Genomic DNA, 21,583 nt, shown 5'->3' with positions numbered 1-21,583 from the left:
CTGCAGCTACCATCTCGCTCAGGCATAAGGGAATCAATTAACCTGCCTTTTGTGCGCTCCACACACAGCTTGTACGCATGTGAGCTGCAGGGCTGAGTGCAGACTGGCTGGGAGAGCCTTGAGGAGAGACTGGAGACGGAGGCATTGGGGAAAGAACGGGAGGAGGAACCGGGGAGTCCCGACTCCCTCCACGTTCGGTAGTCTCCATTGTGGGCTGGAAAGGCGCGACCCCAAAGAGGCAGAAGCGGGGCGCGCATGAACCAGACTGCCTGCGATTGAAACGCAGTCCGCACAGGGGTTGGATCCTCGGCCGGAGGGGTCACAGAACTGCCCAGAGGCCCCTGAGGGGAGACTAGAAACGGAGGCATTGGGGAAAGAATGGGAGGTGGAACCGGGGAGTCCTGACTCCTCCTTGCCGAAGTCTCCATTGCGCGGGAAGAGGCCACACCCCCAAAGAGCCAAAAGCCAAAAAGCAAACATAGACACCCCCAAAACACCCAGAGCAGGCGCGCACACTTGCGCCAAGTGACTGGCGAGGGTTGGCGAGTGTGTGTGTGACCCACGCGGGCTGGCGAACGCTTGCACCTGCCGGCAAGGCCTCACACAGACTGGCACCCATACTGCCTGCGAGGGATTGCACAGAGGGGCAAGGGCAGGCGTAAATTGACCTACCCGCCGCGATTGCGGAGCAGCCCACAAAATAAGTAGAGCTGCCCAGAGTCCCTGGAGGAGAGACCAGAAACAGGATTAACCGGAGAGTCCTAGAGCTGATTTCCTCCCATTTCCGTAGTCCCCATTTGGCGAGGGCAAGCAACGCACCCAAAGAGCCAAAAGCGGGGAAAACACACAATAGAAGACCCTAAACTGACCAGTGCCGCGAAGCTCGCGTGCCAGGGAGGCCAGATGAGCACGGGAGGTCGCGAATAAGCCCCCTGGTCTGGGGCAAACACATGCGAGCCCAGGCATGTGGGGGACCCTGCCGCCCTGGGAACGCGCTCAAGGAGCCCGCGTGAGAGCGCAGAGAGACCCCAAAAAATAGCCCAGCCCTGACCGAAGGGGTCACAGAGCTGCTCCAAGCAGGAGTCAGACACAGGCATTAGACTCCTGAAAGGCTCAAACAAACAACCCAAGGCCCTATAGGGTCAACAACTGACATCATCAGAGGCAAGCCCAGAAAGAAAAGTAAAGGACAAAAATACTTAACAGACTCTCACAAAAATGGGAAGAAAAAGAAGTTCCCCCCAAATGAGTGGAAAAGGGGACTCCCCACAGAGAGAGCTCAATGAAATAGAGGCAAGGGAACTATCAGATATGGAATTTAAAACAATGATTCTAAGGAAGCTCAATGAGCTCAGCCAGCACAAAGATAACTATGAGAAACTGCAGAGAAACTATCAGGATCTTACAGCAAACTATATCAGCCTGGAAAAGGACATAGAAACTATCAGGAAGACACAAGAGGATATGAAGAATACCATTTCTGAATTGAAGAACACAGTAGAAGGAATCCAAAGCAGGCTGGATGAAGCTGAGGATCGAATCAGTGAGATGGAGGACAAGGTAGAAAAAAGCTCCCAGAAAGAACAAGAAATGGAAAAACGGCTCAAAAAGAATGAAGAAGCATTTAGGGAAATGCAGGACAACCTGAAACGCAATAATATCCGTATAATAGGGATACCAGAAGGAGAAGAAGAGGAGCAAGGAATAGAGAACCTCCTTGAAAAAGTAATGATGGAAAATTTCCCTAATTTGAGGAGAGAAAGGCTCTCATGGACCCAGGAGGCACAGAGGACCCCACTCAAGAGGGACCCAAGGAGGTCCACTCCAAGACACATCATCATTAAAATGGCAAATGTCAAAGACAAAGAGAGAATCCTCAAGGCAGCAAGGGAGAAGGAGAAAGTAACATACAAGGGGGCCCCGATTCGCCTAGGAGCTGACTTCTCAACAGAAACACTCCAAGCCAGAAGGGAATGGCAACAAATATTCCAAGCCATGAAAAGCAAGGGCCTACAGCCAAGGCTGCTCTACCCAGCTAGGCTCTCCATTAAAATAGAAGGAGAAATACGGAGTTTCCCAGACAAAAGAAAGCTAAAAGAATACATCTCTACCAAACCAGCACTCCAAGATATGCTAAGGGGACTGGTTTAAGCAGATGAAGGAAAAGAATGAGACAGAGAGGAACACAAGTACAAAGAGAAAAGATGAGTAAGTTTCTATCAGTAATATCTCTCAATGTGAATGGACTAAATGCCCCAATCAAAAGACACAGGGTAGCTGAATGGATAAGAAAACATGACCCACACATATGCTGCCTACAAGAGACCCACCTCAGAGCAAGAGACCTACACAGATTGAAAGTAAAGGGATGGAAAACAATATTCCAAGCAAATGGACATGAGAAAAAGGCTGGCGTTGCCATACTTGTATCAGCCAAAGTCGATTTCAAAGCAAAGGCCATAAAGAGAGACCCAGAGGGGCACTTTATCATACTTAAAGGAAGAATCTATCAAGAAGACATCAACATTGTAAACTTATATGCCCCCAATATAGGAGCCCCCAAGTTTATAAGGAAATTGTTGGATGACTTCAAAAAAGATATAGATAGCGACACACTGATAGGGGATTTCAACACCCCACTGTCAAAAATGGACAGATCTTCCAAACAAAACATTAATAAACATATCGTGGCGCTGAATGAAACACTGAATCAAAGAGACTTAACTGACATATATAGAATCTTACATCCCAAAGAAGAAAAATACACATTCTTTTCAAATGCTCATGGCAGTTTTTCAAAGATAGACCACATGATAGGACACAAAGCAAGCCTCAGTAAATTCAGGAAAATTGAAATAATACCAAACTTTTTCTCAGACCACAAGGCCTTGAAACTCGAAATCAAACTCAAAGAGAAACTTCAAAAACTTGGAAACTCATGGAGACTGAACAGTACACTATTAAACAATGAATGGGTCAATAATGAGATAAGAGAAGAAATCAAAAAATTTCTGGAAACAAATGAAAATGAACAGACAACTGTCCAAAACCTATGGGACACAGCAAAGGTGGTCCTGAGAGGGAAGTTCATAGCAATACAGGCTTACCTTAAAAAGATAGAAACATTTCAAATAAAAGACCTAACACTACAACTTGAAGAACTGGAGAAACAACAACAAATAAATCCCAGAGCAAGTAGAAGGAAGGAAATAGTCAAGATTAGAGCAGAACTGAATGACATAGAGACAAAAAGAACAATTCAGAGGATCAACCAATCCAGAAGCTGGTTCTTTGAAAAGATTCATAAAGTTGACAAACCTTTAAGCAGACTCATCAAGACAAAAAGGGAGAGGACCCAAATTAATAATATCAGAAATGAAAGAGGAGAAATAACAACTGATACCACAGAAATACAAATGATCATCAGAAACTATTATGAACAATTATATGCCAAGAAATTTGAAAATCTGGATGAAATGGACAAATTTCTAGAAAAGTATAATCTTCCAACACTGAAGGAGGAAGAAACAGAAAGCTTGAACAGACCGATAACAGTTGGGGAAATTGAAGCAGTAATCAAGAAACTCCCAGCACACAAAAGCCCAGGGCCAGACGGTTTCCCAGGAGAATTTTACAAAACATTTAAGGAAGAGCTAACCCCTGTCCTTCTCAGACTATCCCAAAAAATCCAAGAGGAGGGAAGACTGCCAGACTCCTTCTATGAGGCCAGCACCACCCTGATCCCAAAACCAGATAAAGACCCTCCAAAGAAAGAAAACTACAGGCCAATTTCGCTGATGAACATAGATGCTAAAATCCTCAACAAAATATTGTCAAGCCGCATCCAGCAATACATTCAAAAGATTATCCATCACGATCAAGTGGGATTCATCCCAGGGATGCAGGGATGGTTCAATATACGCAAATCAGTAAACGTAATACACCACATAAATCAAAGAAAAGACAAAAACCACATGATCATCTCGATAGATGTAGAAAAAGCATTTGACAAGGTACAGCACCCATTTATGATCAAAACACTCAGCAAAATGGGAATAAATGGGGCATTCCTCAACGTAATAAAGGCCATATATGAAAAACCTACAGCCAATATCATACTCAACGGGCAAAAACTGAGAGCTTTCCCACTAAGATCGGGAACACGACAAGGATGTCCGCTCTCACCGCTTCTTTTCAACATCGTATTGGAAGTCCTAGCCACAGCGGTCAGACAAGAGAAAGAGATAAAAGGCATCCAAATAGGAAAGGATGAAGTAAAACTATCATTGTTTGCAGATGACATGATAGTGTACATAGAGAACCCTGTAGACTCTACCAAAAAACTCCTCAACCTAATAAGTGAATTTGGCAAAACAGCAGGATACAAAGTCAACATTCAGAAATCAAAGGCGTTTTTGTACACCAGCAATGCAATAGAAGAAGAAGAAATCAGAAAAAATATACCATTCGATATAGCACGAAAAAAGATAAAGTACCTAGGGATAAATTTAACCAAAGACACAAAAGACCTGTACGCAGAAAACTATACAACTTTGAAAAAAGAAATTAAGGAAGACACAAATAAATGGAAGCATATACCGTGCACATGGATTGGAAGAATTAATATCCTTAAAATGTCCATACTACCAAAAGCAATTTATAGATTCAACGCAATCCCTATTAAGATACCAATGATGTATTTCACAGAAATAGAACAGACATTTCAAAAATTTATATGGAACCATAAACGACCTCAAATAGCCGCAGCAATTTTGAGAAAGAAACACAAAGTAGGAGGGATCACAATACCGGACATCAAACTCTACTTCAAAGCCACTATACTCAAAACAATCTGGTACTGGCACAAGAACAGACCCATAGACCAGTGGAACAGAATAGAAAGCCCAGAAATAAGCCCAGGTCTCTATGGACATCTAATATTCGACAAAGGGGGCAGAAGCATAAAATGGGGCAATAACAGCCTCTTCAACAAATGGTGTTGGGAGAGCTGGATGGCTACATGCAAAAAATTGAAATTGGATCATCAGCTGACACCATACACAAAAATAAACTCAAGATGGATAAAAGACTTAAATATAAGTCGCAACACCATAAAAGTCCTAGAGGAGAACATTGGCAGGAAACTCTCAGATATCCCACGCAGCAATTTTTTCACTGATATGTCTCCTAAAGCAAGGGACATAAAGGAAAGAATAAACAAGTGGGACCTCATCAAAATAAGAAGCTTCTGCACGGCTAAAGAAAACATCAGCAAAATGAAAAGGGAGCCAACCATTTGGGAAAATATATTTGCTAATGATACATCAGATAGAGGTTTGATCTCCAAGATATACAAAGAACTCACTCGACTTTACTCCAAGAAGACAAACGATCCAATCAAAAAATGGGCAAAGGACCTGGGCAGATGCTTTTCTAAGGAGGAGATACAGAGGGCCCAGAGGCATTTGAAAGGATGCTCAGCATCACTAGCCATCAGAGAAATGCAGATCAAAACCACCATGAGGTACCTCACACCGGTCAGAATGGCCATCATAAACAGATCCACAAACAACAGGTGCTGGCGAGGCTGTGGAGAAAAGGGAACTCTAGTCCACTGTTGGTGGGAATGCAGACTGGTGCAGCCACTATGGAAAGCAGTGTGGAATTTCCTCAGAAAGCTGAAAATGGAACTGCCTTTTGATCCAGCGATTCCCCTGCTGGGACTATACCCTGAGAACACCAAAATGCCAATACAAAAGAACCTATGCACTCCAATGTTCATAGCAGCACAATTTACAATAGCCAAGTGTTGGAAGCAACCTAAATGCCCATCAGTAGATGATTGGATCAAAAAAATTATGGTACATATACACAATGGAATACTACGCAGCAGAAAGAAAAAAAGAAGTACTAAACTTTGCGACAGCATGGATGGAACTGGAGAGCATCATGCTAAGCGAAATAAGCCAGGGGGCGAAAGACAAATACCATATGATCTCACCTATAAGCGGAACCTAACCAACAATGCAAAGAAGCAAGGAAAATATGACCAGCAACACTGAAAGGAAAAGAAATCAACAGAGACAAGAGGGAAGGGGGGGGGGCAGGGAAAGGGAAGGGAAGGGGAAAGTCAAGGAACATATAGCAAGGACTCATGGACAAAACCAAAGGGGAAGAGCTGAGGGAGGGAAAGTGGGAGGGGGCAAGGGAAAGAGGTGGGGGGAAGGCAGAGACAAATGTATTTAAAAAGTAAATAAATTAATTTTAAAAAAATAAATAAATAAATTTTAAAAAAAAGAAAAAGAAAAAAAAATCATTCAATGGGGTCAATGGCTTCTGACTTCTAATTAGTGAATGTCCAGCTTTCCAAGTCTAAGCCTCATTCTGACATCTCATCTACATTTTCACTTTACAAAACTTCTTTTTGTTCTTGAACTTTCCACTCTCTCTGGAGAGTGGATTTGGAAAAGTACTGTTTCTTTATTCTGACGTCCTCTTCCCTGTCTCTTAGTTGAGCTAACTTCTACTTATCCTTTCGTTTGCAATTTAAACTTCACTTCTTCCATGAGGTCTTTCTGGCTCCTGGAATTTAGCCACTCAATATCAGTAAACATCATACTCTCATCTTTAACATGGGGCCCGCTTCATTGTAATTGCTTGTTTAAATTCTCTCTCTTTCCAGATAGATAATAAGGTACATAAGGACCATGTTCGTTGCAGAAGTCCTCACACATGGGGTACACTCAGTAAACATTTGTGGAATATAGTGCATTGACTCCATATACACATGGCATTCTCTCTCTGAATTTAGTAAGTCAGACTAAGCAGTTTTTCTTCAGATAATATTATTTATTTGAAATGCAAGAAAAATAAAAAGTTTATTTAATAAAATCTCTCTGCAAAATTCTTGATATTTTGGTAGGAATAAAATAGAAAACTGATATAATGAACAATTATTGAGTCTCTGTTGCTTAAGATTTTAAATGAAAAATGGTACTTATTACAACTTTAAAATGGCACAAATATCACTTTAATTTTAAAATTGACCCAGTCCTCATACAATTTAGAAGGTATGTATATAAAATTATAATATACATATGCATTCAACCCTCTGACAGTAGCTTGCACTTTCTTCCTAACTTTTTAATCTCAATTCCGTGAGCTTGTTACTTTTTCTGAGTTTTGCTTATGATGATTTTACATGTCAGATTATGATACTGTGCTTTAATACTTCCTAGTAGTCTCCTTAAAATTCTTTCTTACTAGGTTTCAATCTTGTTGTAAGCCCTTTGACTGGACTGACTGCAAATTACAGTTTGAAAATGACTGAACTCTTCCTCCTTGCTAATATTGTTAGAATGAAGCTACAATGACACCTCTCAGGATAACCAAATTAGAGCAGTTCACATAAGGCAGACATGCATATAAATGTACTTATGTTCCAGATATATCCCTCAATGGGAAAATGACAGCCGTTCAGATAAAATGCTTTTATTATTTACTTTCAACAAGTATCTATAGCTGTGGCATGACTATTGTTGAATCATTTCAATAATCTTGTTATAGGGCTGGTAATAAAAGCAAAAGCATTTCAGCAGAGAGAAACGACCTGCCTCCTGACATCTTCAGCGGTATTGGATGACAGTGATATGTAGATTACTTTTCTGTTCAAACAAACAAGAGTATTGCCAGACCTTTTAAAAACTAGTTTATTTCCTCAAAGCACGGATGTAGGTTTGACAAGGAAAACAGGAGGCTACCTCTGTATTATCACCAGAGCCAGAAAGTACAGCAGTTAGGGCTGTTTGACATGTTAAGAAGATGAAAGCATCCTTAGAAAAGCTTCATAGTTACAAAAAAATTATATGACTTCTGTAAAGACTGTGTTTTTTACATATAAGCAAGCACTGATGAATAATGATGCTTGGAAATATAAAAGAATCTTGAATTTATTAAATTCAGAAATCTCACAATTTATATATGTATGCTTTGCCTTTCAAGGCCCAACATATAACTAATGCATAAGTATTTATCCTATGGTAATATCTAGGAGACAGATATTTCTTAGAAATTAATATCAATTCCTACACAAATAAGAAGTTTCAAGAATATTAGTAAATTCTAACATTTACAAATTGCATTGTGTTGGTCTACTCTCTGTTGGGTTTGTTCTTGACATCAGAAAAAGGAGAGAGCATTTCTTGTAATTTCGGTCTTACCTTTTTTTCAGTAATAATCAAACTGTTCTATTGGTCACTTGAAATTTAGTCACATCAAAGAATTTGGAGTCAAGAACCAGCAAAGATGAAATGACTGTATCAGAAAAAAAAAGCAAACAAAATAAACACAAAGAATCAGTGATGCTAAGATTGCATAAAATGTTTTCTCCTTCATCTTTAAAACATATTGGTAACCAACTCAACATTAACATCCTGGATCTGAAATTTCTGGTTGAATTGGCCATTTGAATATTTGATATGCAACAGGCTCTATTCCCCTTTTTGTGTAAAAGAAGAAGGGAGTTAATAGTTGACAAATGGACTGGATTCTCCCAAGGCTCATCTTCATTAATCTATGTCTGGCTAGGAGGTTAATTAACTGAATGAAAATGTTCTTTTTCAATACTAAGCTTACTAGTAGATGAGCATGGTTTATTCCTAAAAGAAAGACACCTAGCAGCATAGGTGCTGAGAAGCAAAATCAATCCAACTAAGAAGTCAGGGGTCAGCCGTAGAGCTCCTTACAATATTCCAGGTATTCCTCACTGTCCATATAATTATAGTGCATTAATATTTTATAATAAATATTATATTTCAATCTTGTAGAGTAATGATTCATAAGCCAACCCACTTATCCAGATCCAATTTTTGAGGCATTTTATTAAGCTAAGCCTCACTTAAGAGACTAGATCACAGGATTATCATATTTTAGGTCAGAAGACAGGTTCAATTGCAACTTGTGTTATTAACCTTAGGCAGGTCACCACAGACTCTCCAAGCCTCAATATTTTTTCAATGGTAAGATAATGATAACAGGACTTTTATGAATATTAAATACTATTATTAAGTAAATCATATAGGGATACACAGGTAGTTTTTTTATCATTATTCTTTCTGAAGTTATTGTGGGAATTTTAATTCCAATTACATTGATGTTGCTCACTTCAAACAAATTCATATTGATGGGACTTGTGACTCCAAGAACAAGGAGGAGAGATTAAGATTTACTGGATACCCATGTTTTATAGAACTGTGGTAGTTGCTTTAGTTCCCATGTATTTCTCACAACACCCCATCAAGTAGATTTTTTCCCCCTTTACTGACAGGGGAAGAACCCAAGCTCTGGAATATTCAGCTGCTTTTCTAGTCATTGATATATTAATTGGCAGAGTCATATTTGGGCTTATCTCAGGCTATTTTCATGGTACTATTCTAGTTAATAGCCATTCAAATAGTTGGTATAAAGAAACATGAACTAAAGCAGGGGAGAACTTCTGTAAAACTCACACATGGATAGACTTTATTGTGATTATATACATATATATATATTTGATGATACAAGTATATAATAGATGATAATATATTATGAGTACTATATATTATGTATACATAAAACTAAAATACCCAACATACCTAATATAGTTAGAAAAATGGTTTATTATTTACACATGCTACTTAGGGTTGTTAACATAGTTTATTACAATTCAATTATACTAAAAAAGTAAGACAAGAGACATTTAAGATTTCTCTTAGTAATCTCTTAAATCTTTAAGTGACCTCATGATGAAGCTGGATAAGGTATATGGGCAAAGAATTGTCTTATTTTATTTGAAACATACTGGGTGAATAATTTGTGGAGGAACTGGAGCTTTGAGGATACTGTTAGGCTCCCGGCAACTTTCTTAGAAGATGTGGTCTTTCAATTGAATAGCAAGAAAATTTATCAAATTCATATCCTGATATCATTTGTCTTTCTCTAGAGAGATGACATCTTATAGAACTGTGAAAGAGAGAGGGCTCTTATCTCCATGGAGTACACACAATTACAGAATTAGGAAGGAAAATTATTGCCATGAGCTGATGATAAAAAGGCACAAGTAATTCCCCAAGTGGACAACCCATGACTTGGGTACTACGTGAGGTCTAAAAACCAGAGTGCTGTAGGTTTATCAGTGACACTAGAAGGCAGAGGCTGTCCATTCCACCCTATACTTGAGGTTGCGGAGTCTCTCCTGACTCATTCTCCTCTTTATGATCCATAACTACAAACTTGGCTTTATAATGACACTTGGCTGTGTTATTTGAATTTCCCAACTTTGGCTTCAGTATCCAGATTCTAGAAAGAAAGAATGACTCAGCCCTTAGCATCTATGCTCATTGCCTCCTTGCACTTGGCTTTGTTTCTGGGCCATGCTGTCTTGAATTAGACACCCCAGCCACATAGACAGGTGTCCTTGTTTCAATTTGGATTAATGCTTAGTAAATTTTTCACTTGGTCTACCAGTAAAAAGTGAGATGGTATAGAAGTTGCATTTGAAATGTAAATTACCAGTATATAATGTACATTTCTCTTCAAATTAACCCAGCCTTAAAAATAGTAAAAATTAAATTTTAGAAATTATTAACACTTACTATGCATATACTTAATATGTTTCAGTCAGTGCTTTATTCATATTTAATCTTTTTAACAGTCCTATGATGTGCTTGTCAGATTGAATCAGACAAAATTGCTGATATTTGACCATTGAGTTACAAAATTGGCAAATTTCATATGGTTGATGCATGTGTTAGTCCCATTTGACAGAAGAGTAATCTGAGGCAGAAGAGAAATTAACTTTCTGTAGGTAACAGTTTTAACTATCAGAACCACAAAATGAAGTGTGTAATGGCTATACCGCTTTCTTTCCAACCTGCTATTGTTTTGTACCACATCAGCTTCTCAATTTTTCAAAGGACTTCCTCCAATTTGAACTTCTTTTCATCACCTGCTTGGAGCCAACATCAAGTTGTCAGGCAACTTTTATTGTGATTGGAATAACTTGTTTTAGAAAGAACCACGTAAAATGTGGAGTGGGCAATTTAATCAACTCAATTATAAACCAGCCATAATGCCATATATATCAGTTGAAACTATTTTAAATATTCAGTATGTGGACCATAAATATAACACTTATCCAAAAATTAGGAAACACAGCTATATAGTTTAAGCACAGGATAGATTAACCAAGTTAGACCATCCTTAATGAATGAAATGAAATGTTTCAGCTATCTTCACATATTTATAGAAGACTGTAAAGTAATTTTCTTGTTTTGAGAACTTTTAGCATACATTTTCTTGTCAGACTTTCTGACTATGCAGGTTGAAAGTGGAGTCTGACTGGGAAGTCTGCAGGTGATGTAATTAGTGTGGGGCATTGTGGAATCTTTGCAGAGTTGTCAATTAGCTCTTTAAAAAATTATTTGCTTCTGGAACAAAAACAAAGGGATAGAAAATAAATTTGGAATAAAAGCTGTTGTTACATTTGAGAATCTCATGTTTTCAGGACAAATAAAGATGTTTTCAGGCTCTCAGGGCTGGTCATACTAAGTCATATTAATTTAATCAAACCTATGATGTATATTTGGATGGAATGCATTTGATGTCCAGGTGTGATTCTGATTATAGATTATTTTCAAAACTCTTTATGTGGGCTAACTATGATTTTCACTATTTACATGATATGAAATAGAAGCTGTAATCATTTAAAGTAGTCACAAATACATCTGCTGGTATGCAAATTAAAATGTTTGGTCCCTTTTATGACATTCTCTCTCCTGGATACATAAATTTTTTCCTCTTCCCAAGAAAGCATCACAAAATTAAACCACTCATGCTCCTAAAAATCTGATGCCCATGATACCCCTAAACATAAAATTGAAGTCATCACCCTCCTTCACTAACCTGGATCAATCAGTGACTGAAGTGTAGATCTAAAAGTCAGATATAAGGACTGGATCATTATTTGTTCTCATTTTGTTCTTTAGAGAGGGTTTTGAGACCTTCATATAAGAGTCAGCTTTGACAACTTCTCCCAGAGGAAGGAGTTCACTGTAGCTTTATCCATTGGTTGGAAAATGTGCTAATGAGGTTAGGGTCATTGATTTGATCTCACATGAGTGCAAGTATGCTTTGTTCCAGCTCTAGGCTTCTGATGGCCTCAGTACCCAAAGTTGGCCATTTATATATGTGTGCTGCTGGCAGTAAAAGAAACATGAGAGTGATTTCACATTTATCAGAAAACACTGTCAATACTAAAATAAAACTCACTCGAAGGACATGTCTTCCTAGTGGTTTGATGGTATTGTCTTCTCTCTGAAGCACGCATAGCTCGTAAACATCCAAAGAGCAACATGACTGCATTTAAGGCCTAAGGGATAATCCAGGATCAGCTTCTCCTCTCAAGATCTTATATTTAATCATAATTTTCACCATATAAAGTAATATTCACTCTTTCCAGATATATAAATAGTCACAGGTTCTGTGGACTAGGCTGTTGATAAATCTTTTAAGGGGAACACCATTCAGCCCACTACAGTCAGCCTCAAAAAGTCTTGAAAAAAATCCAAGCACCCACATTTCAGTTCAGTAAACAGTTATGAAATCTCACACACCCAAATAAGAGAATTCAATACATATACACATACACACACACATTAATATTCAGTTCTTACAACTACCTGTTGGAATGGAAACAGAGCATGTCAGAGAGAGAGAGAGAAAGAGAGAGAAGGAGAGGGAGAAAGAGAGACAGGAAAGAAGAGACAGAGGCAGAAGAGAAGTAAAAGCTGTTTATTGTCCCTTAGGCTGACACTTATTTATTATAAGTACTGGATATGCATTATCTTGGTTATCAGAATGATACATACTTTGGAACTGTTTTGATTTTAAAAATGGAGACAATATTAATCCATGTGGACAACATATGTACATGTGTGAACTGCATGGATTTGTGAGTAGAACCTCCTTAACATATTAAATATCATAGCCCTGATTATTCATTAAACATGTTTTTGACAATTGATTGTAAATGAAAGCAAAGACCGTGAGTCATCAATGTGGAAGTTGATGTATCAGAAGACTCTGGCAAGTGAAAAAAAGGTTTATTCATTCATTCTGTCTATAAGAACTATGTGAAGGAAAACAGAGCATTTTCCCCCCTCAGAAAAGAACAGGGAAAACTGGCAAAGAAACAACAGCATAATGAAGATGATTTCTAGGCCATCCAGCTGCCTAATTACTGTCAGCGTCTCCGAATTTTTACTGCATGCCTCTTGTGACACCACCCTTTGAAAAGCAATAATTCTTCATTGTAACAAAAACAAACAAAAAACAATATATATACCATTACAAAAAAGCAAAAGATTTTATGTCATGGAAGACAAAGCAAAAGAATGAGTAGTTACTTTGCAATTTCCCCCTCCAGTGTAGTATTTTGAAAAGCCTATTTCATGTGTTAAGCTGAAACACCACTTTAAAATTTTAAACTTATTACAATTTAATCCAGCAAAATGAAAGCTTTGAATATTTAATCTTTTTCAACATTTTATTTGGAAGGACAACACTGGTGATATTCACATTGTTTCATGCAAAACAGAACATAAAACAAAATGAAAAAGTAGTGGTCTTATGCAGCCTAACACTTAAGATGTTTAAGCAGAACTACTGTGGGATTATTTAGCAATTACCCTAAGTGTTCTGAGCAATTTCTTATAAAAGATTCCTTAACAATATTATTAAAACTTGAGAGGAGGTAAATTGTTATAGCTGTGTCCCTGTGGAAGATTCTCTGAGAAGAAAAAATGACAGTATGTGTAGCTCAGGGACAGCTAACACGTGTTAGCACGGCTTCTTCTTAGTTGCAGAGCTTGTCATTTATTGGATTAGCAACACTCTCCAATAGTGCTTACATACTTCTGCAATAAAGGAAACAGATGTCTTCGATTAAAAAAGCATCTCTTAAAAAGGTTTTATCTTTAGAGTTGCTGGATATTATCTTAACTATTTTTCTAGGGGGCAGGTAACAATCTTGGAACCAGTGATTGGAGGAAACTTTGATTCATGCATTCTTTCAGCCATTTATCAAACATGTGTGTTCTTTCTACAGATAGATGTTTCTGGAGACATGAGGGTAATTGTAACAGGTTTTCTGTCCCTGAGGGGCCCCCAGCCCATAGTAAAAGGCAAACATAAAAGCTGATTATTGCCACCCAGTGCAATCAATGCCATATTAGCAGTAGGAACAAGGTGTTTAGGAAGCATTGAAGAGGGAATGATCAATTTGCCAAAATGAGGAGAAAGTTTGAAACAGTGTTTGAAAAATATCTCAAAGTAAGTTTGTCTTAGTTCAGGCTGTTAACACAGAAATACCAGAGGCTGGGTGGCTTAAATAACAAGCATTTATTTCTCACAGCTCTGGAGACTGTGAAGTCCAAGATCACAGGGCTAGCAGATTCGTTTTCTAGTGAGAACTTGCTTCCTGGTTCCTACTAGTGGTCATGTTGTCTTCATCTTTGAACCCAGAGCACCCAAAATGCAAGAATAGAATAAATGTAATGATGAAATACATGGAAGAAAGAAGGAATATAATCTGTATCATTTTCTCTGACTTCTTAAAAAGTGTGAAAATGGAAAACACTGTGTAGGTTTGATATGAACCAGAAGTGATCCTCATTTAATGCTGATGGAGTATAAATTGGTATGAGCACTTCTGGCATAATCTAGTAAATTTAAGATACACATGCCATATGAATCAAGAATTCTACTCCTAAATATGTACCCTAAAGGGATGTGTATCCATGTGCACCGAGAAACATATGTAGAAATGTTTATTGCATCACATTTTATAATAGCCAAAACCTGGAAAAAATCCAAATGTTCATATACAATAAAAATAGTACACAAATTGTGTTACATCCTCAAGTATTTGCAAAATGACAGGTTTTGTTTTTATAATTTCTTCACTTATCCACTGTGTAAATCTATAGCATTTTATCACTACAGTGATGAGCATGGGTGGCTGAGTATAACTGGGCTCAGGAGTGTGAATCTGCATGGTAACTACAGACATTGTCTTCTATCTGGATAGATTCAGTTTTCAGATAATCTGGCAAAATACAGCTTCCTTGGAAAATCTGAAGAGAAGAATTTTACAATTCACTATTTTTGCACCTGTGGTAAATATCAAATTCAGGACAATCTTAGCGCTGGGTGACACTCATCTTTCTAGATAAAAAAATATATAAATGTTGTTACACTTGAGTTGAACAAGCACAAATTCTAACCATCATAGCTAAGGCATTCTCTCTGATATCAATATTTTTTTAGTTATTTCAGTTGAACCGTCTTTCTAGGATCACATGTACTTTTCATATTTTGAAGAGTTGATGTTATTAGACTTTTAAAATGTCAATTTAGATAACCACTTTAAAACAAGACAGAGTAAGGGCCTGGGATTACCCTCTTGCCTGAAACAAAGAAACAAGCAAAACTAAGGATATTGGACCCCAATAGAGAGGAAACAAAAAAGGTGACCCTGTGATCATCCAGCTTATGATCTTAAGAGAGTGTCCTAGCTGTGGCACGGAGAGGGAGCCAGAGTAAACCTGGTACACATCCTGAGTCGAGAAGATGAAACAGCCTTTAGTGACAGCAAATTGGCTATAGTTCTTAGGACAGAATATAAGTGAGGAGAGAGCTACACAGAAAAAGCACTATTGAAATACACAAATGGTGCCCCTTGCGTATTCAGCAGAGTGCTGATCAGTATATGTATGTGAAGAAACTAACCAAGACTAAATGAATAACCAAATAAAATGGTTAAAGAGAAATGTACAGGAAGCTCAGACAGGGCTGTGAATAATGCCTGTTTCCACTAGTTGGATTGGAAAAAACAATAATTCACATGACATTGTATAGAATACTCAGATGGGTCATGCATCTGCAGTAGGAAATAATTAGCCTTAGACTAAACACTGCTCTTATTCCACCTATAAATCTTAAAAGCAAAAATGAAATGTTTCCAAGTAACTTAACTGCATACCAAAACCAAAACTCAAGATATTTACAGAAATACAAAATACTCAGCTTTCAAAAAGGCAAAATTCACCATGTATGGCATCCAGTCAAATATTACAAGTGTGCAAAGAAGCAGGAAAATAAAACCCATAAGGAAGAGAAAAATCAATATATTCAGACCAACTCCAGACTATCACAGATGTTAGAATTAGCAAATAAGAACCTTGAAACAGCCCTGGCTGGTATGGCTCAGTGGTCTCAGTGCTGGCGTGTGAACCAAAGGGTCTCTGGTTTGATTCCTGTTCAGGGCACATGCCTGGGTTGTGGGCCAGTTCCGCAACTGGAGGTGCACAAAAGGCAACCGCACGCTGACGTTTCTTCCTTCTCTTTCTCCTTCCTTTTCCTTCTCTCTAAAATAAATAAATAAAATATTCTTTTAAAAAAACCCTTGAAACAGTTATTAAATTGCATTTCAAATAGTCAAAATGCTAAAGAAAAGATTACAAGTTAGATAAAGACATAAATTATACATGTAATCACCAAATTACACTGCAATACCTGAGATTAATAAATTAATTTACCTTGGCCTGGTGGTTCAGTTGGTTAGCATGTCATCCTATATGCCAAAATGCTGTGGGTTTGATTCCTGGTCAGGGCATATACCTAGGTTGCATGTTCCAGCCCCAGTCAGGGCACATGCAGGAGGAAACCAGTCAATGTTTCCTTCTCATGTTGATGTTCCTCTCTTTCTAAAAAATCAATTAACATATCCTTGGGGGAGGATTAAAAAAACAATAACTTAAGATTAATGATAGATTAGACATTATAGCAAAAAAGATTAGTAACCCAAAGACATAGAAATTGAAACTACCCAAATTAAACACATAGAAAGGGAAAAAAAGTGAGTTTGCAGGCTTCACAGTCTGAAACACATGAGACTAGAGTCCCTTGAAGGGTGTGTAGGGGGGACATAGAAAATTTTTCCAAATACGATGAAAACTATAAACATAATTTTAAGAAGCTCAATGACATTCAGGCACAAGAAACATGAAGAAAGCTAGAAAAACATACCTTATAATCAAGTTGCTCAAAATCAACGATAAAGAAAGAAATCTAAAAAGTGGCCAGAGAAAAATACACCTTGCGTTCTAAAGGAAAAGAGATAAGCATGCTACCAGATTTTTTTGTTGTTGTTGGAAACAATGCAAACAAAAGATAACGGAGCAATACTTTTCATGTATTAAGAAAGGCAAAAATAATACTAGAATTCTATGCCTACACAATATAATTGCAAAAATGAAAGGGATAAAGGGATTTCTTTAAGACCTATAAATTTTCTAAGGATTCATTACCAGCAGACTCACACTGTAAGAAATGTGAAAGGCAATTTCTCAAATAGAAAGATAATTACACCAGATGAAAATATGGATGTACACAACAGAATGAAAGGTTCTGGAAATGTTAACTATATGGGTAAATATTTGTTATTTTATTACTATTTAAAACTCATCAAAAAACAACTATTTAAACAAGAATGTAAGCATATCGTGTGATTTTACATCATATGTAGAAGTAAAATGTATGAAAACAATAACACATAGATGGGGGAAATGAAAGTTTAACAGAAAATTTATTTAAAAATATATTTATGGCAAATAAATACATGAAAATGCACTCAATGCCATTAGTTATGGGGAAGTACACATTAAAAATGATATGCCAGTGCATACCTATTAGAATGGCTAAAATTAAAAAGACCAATCATACTAAGTGTTGGTAAGAATGGCAATTGGAATTCTTTTACACTATTAGTGGAAATGTAAAATGGAACAAACACTTTAGAAAAAGAATTGTCATTATTATAAATTAGCATATGCCAACCTTACGATCCAGACATTTGATTCCTAGGTAATTACCCAAGATAAATGAAAACATATGTTCACATAAAGGTTGTACATAAATGTTCATAACCACTTTTAATAGTCCCAAACTGGAAACAACACATATGTCCATGAACAAATGAATGGATAAAAAGTATATATACAATGGAATACTGCTCGGCAATAAAAGGGAATGAACCATTAATATGAACTTAAACATGAATGAATCTCAAAATAACTGCTAAGTGACTGAATCCAGATGAGAAACAGTAAATATTGTGTAATTTCTTTTGTTGAAGTTCCTAGAAAATGTGAACTAATCAATGGCCCCAGAAAGCAGACCATTGGTAGCTTGCTGGTGGTGCTGGGGTGATTGCAGAAGGGAGAAAGAGGCATTACAACGGACGTGTGGACTTTTGGGGCGATAGATATGTTCACTACCTTGATGTAACGGTTTCACAGTTTATCATATGTCAAATTTACCTAATATTACACTTTAAATGTCTGCAGTTTATGATGTTATTTCTCTCTCAATTAAGCTAATAAGCGAAACAGTAAATACACTTATGTAGGAATACAGAATGAGTCACCCCAAGATGTGCCTCTGTGGTAGCAGATTGTTTTGAGCTAAAGGCAACTTCAGCAGTGGGAGCAAGAGGAACTTCTTTAACTTGAATTAAGGGGCTTTCCAATTATAAGAGCTTATCAGCAATAACCTTTTTGACCCATTAATATGGCAGAAAAAACTTTTATTTACTAAACATCTGATCTTCTGATCCAGCAGTGATCCACTGAAACCCCCAAAGTGCATTACCTCATCCTTAGCTCAGAATGTCATATACCTCAATCCCCCTTTCTTTCTCTGAACCTCTTATGCATATGGGGTCTCTGAATCTTTCATGTATGTGGGTTTCCATACATGTGTCTATATTAAATTTGGTTATTTTCTCTTGCTAACCTATCTCATGTCTATTTGATTATTTGACCAGCCAGAAGAACCGTAGGGGTAGAGGACCATTTATTCCTCTCCCACACTTATTTGGAGTAAAATTGAATTTTAATTTCAATAAACTCTAAAATTAATAAATGTAATACACACAAATATACTTGTTCTAGCACTTTTTTTGGTCAAAAAATACACTTGTTGTGGTCACTGGGAACAGAGTGGATTTAGAAAATAAATTTACCTTGAGAACCTGATAAATTTCCTTAAGAAATTTATTTGCATCCTAAAAATAGCTTAAGGATCAGATGATATGTTAGTTGCTATAGAAACTGTTCATTGGAGGCAAAATCACAATGTGTAAAAGGTGTAAGTTATAAACTCCTTACAGGAACTGCTGCCCTTCAGTTCATGTCACCCATCCTCTGGTTTGGGAAGGAGAAATCATTTCTTAATTAACTTAAGAACTGTTTTAAAATACTTATGAAAAAATTCTTATCTTCTAACTGTATCCTCTACTAGAACTTAACACCTCTGTGTTAAGGTGACATTTTAAGTGACAGATAATGAAATTTTGCAATCAAGAACCATTTACAAGGAGCTAGAATGATAAACGGCAGGCCACCTTTTTTAGATATGGCAAACAAGTACATGACAATTCACACGGTAGATCAGTTTATCCTAGTGAATGTGAAGGGAATGGCAAAGCATTTGAGGGCTTCCATGAGTGTACTGTTAACTCCAATACTGGATTTGATTACGTTCGGCACATGTTTAGGAACTAGTTTTCCTCAGGATATTTTATATGGTATATGTAGGAGGGTACATAGGTTTGAGCTATTTAAGCAGCCAGAGGGCAACCTGTCAGCCTTCTATTTTTTTGAAATCAGTTTTTATTTTTCAATTAAAATACATTATTACATACATTATTATATTATTATCAGGTGTACACTGCAGTGATTAGACATTACATAGCTTACTAAGTGATCACCCTGATAAATCTCCCACCCTTCGGACAACATATATAGTTATCAGAATATAACTGCCTATAGTCCCTATCTGTACTTTCCATCCCCATCACTACTTTGTAACAACCAATTTGTACTTCTTAATCCTTTCACCTTTTCCACCATTCCTCCAAACCCCTTGCATCTGGCAACCATCAAAATGTTCTCTGTACCTTTGAGTCTATTTCTGTTCTGCTTGTTCTTTTGTTTTTAGATACAATCATTGATAGATATGTATTTTTTTTGTTATTGGACACTGCATCGTTTACTTGCTTTACTTTATGCTCTATGAGCTGTGAACTGTCAGTTAGGTTGAAACAGCAGAGTCCTTTAAATTCTTTGCAGCCATGATTATGTCTTAAAAGGAGGTAGTCTATAACTGCATGATTCTATAATACTGCTTCTCTAAGTTGTCCTTGTTCTTGACTAGTGGCACTGATGGCTTCTGAGGTGGCATTCAAAGCTTTTGCCATAACACAGGCTAATTCTGCTTTTTAACATTAATATTAAACCATTTAACATTAATATAATACGGGTTTAGTGGCAATAAACTCATTAAGCTTCTTCTTGTCTGGGAAAGTCTTTATCTGTCCTTCAATTCTATATGATAGCTTTGCTGGTAGAGCAATTTTGGTTGTAGGTTCTTGCTTTTCATGACTTTGAATATTTCTTGCCACTTCCTTCTGGCCTGCAAAGTTTCTGCTGAAAAATCATCTAACAGTCTTAGGGGAGCTCTCTTGTACATAACTAACTGCTTTCCTCTTGCTGATTTTAAGATTCTTTCTTTGTCTTTAATCTTTTGAATTTTAATTTGATGTGTCTTGATGTGGGTCTCTTTGGGTTCATCTTTGGGTTTCTCTGTACTTCCTGAACTTGTATGTCTATTTCCTTCATCAGTTTAAGGAAGTTTTTAATCATTATTTTTTCAAATAAGTTCAATTGCTTGCTCTCTCTCCCCCTTCCTCTTGGTATGCTTGAAGTTGTCCCAGAGACTCCTTATACTATCCTCACTTTTTTATTCTTTTTTTCTTTTTACTATTCTAATTGGATGTTTTCTGCTTCCTTATCTTTCAAATATTTGATTGGATTCTGCGCTTTATCTACTCTACTGTTGATTCCCTGTAACATATTCTTCATTTCTGACTAGTTGTTTTTTATGTTTCCTATTTCTTTGTTAAAGTTCTTACTAAGTTTATGGAGCATACTTATAACCTGTGTTTTGAACTCTGTACCCAGTAGATTGCTTGTCTCCATTTTGTTTAGTTTTTCTTCTGGAGTCTTGTTATATTCTTTCCTTTTGGTCATGTTTCTTTGTCTTCTCGTTTTGGCTGCCTCCCTGTATATGTTCCTGCATGTTATGTAGAGCTGCTACATCTCCTGGGCTTGGTAGAGGGGCCTAGTATATTAGGTGTTCTGCAGGGTCCAGCGACACAGCCTCCCTGATAACCTGAGCTGGGCACTGTAGGTATACCCCTATGTGGGCAGTGTACACATTCTTGTTGTAGTAGTGACTTGATTGCTGTTGGCATACCAACAGGAGGGATTTATCCCCGGCCAATCAGCTGAAAGGATTGGTTCTTACCACCAACCACCATGGAGGGATCACCAACCATGTGAATGGGCCTACCCCACAGAGCTGGACTTACTGCAGCAGGGCTCTGGTGCCTGCTGAGTCCAACCTTTGGGTGTTTCCCTTGTGG

Source organism: Pteronotus mesoamericanus, unplaced genomic scaffold, assembly GCF_021234165.1.
Source record: "Pteronotus mesoamericanus isolate MK-2021 breed Mesoamerican mustached bat unplaced genomic scaffold, CSHL_Meso_final scaffold_174, whole genome shotgun sequence".
NCBI lineage: Eukaryota > Metazoa > Chordata > Mammalia > Chiroptera > Mormoopidae > Pteronotus > Pteronotus mesoamericanus.
Note: the sequence above shows the minus strand (reverse complement) of the source record.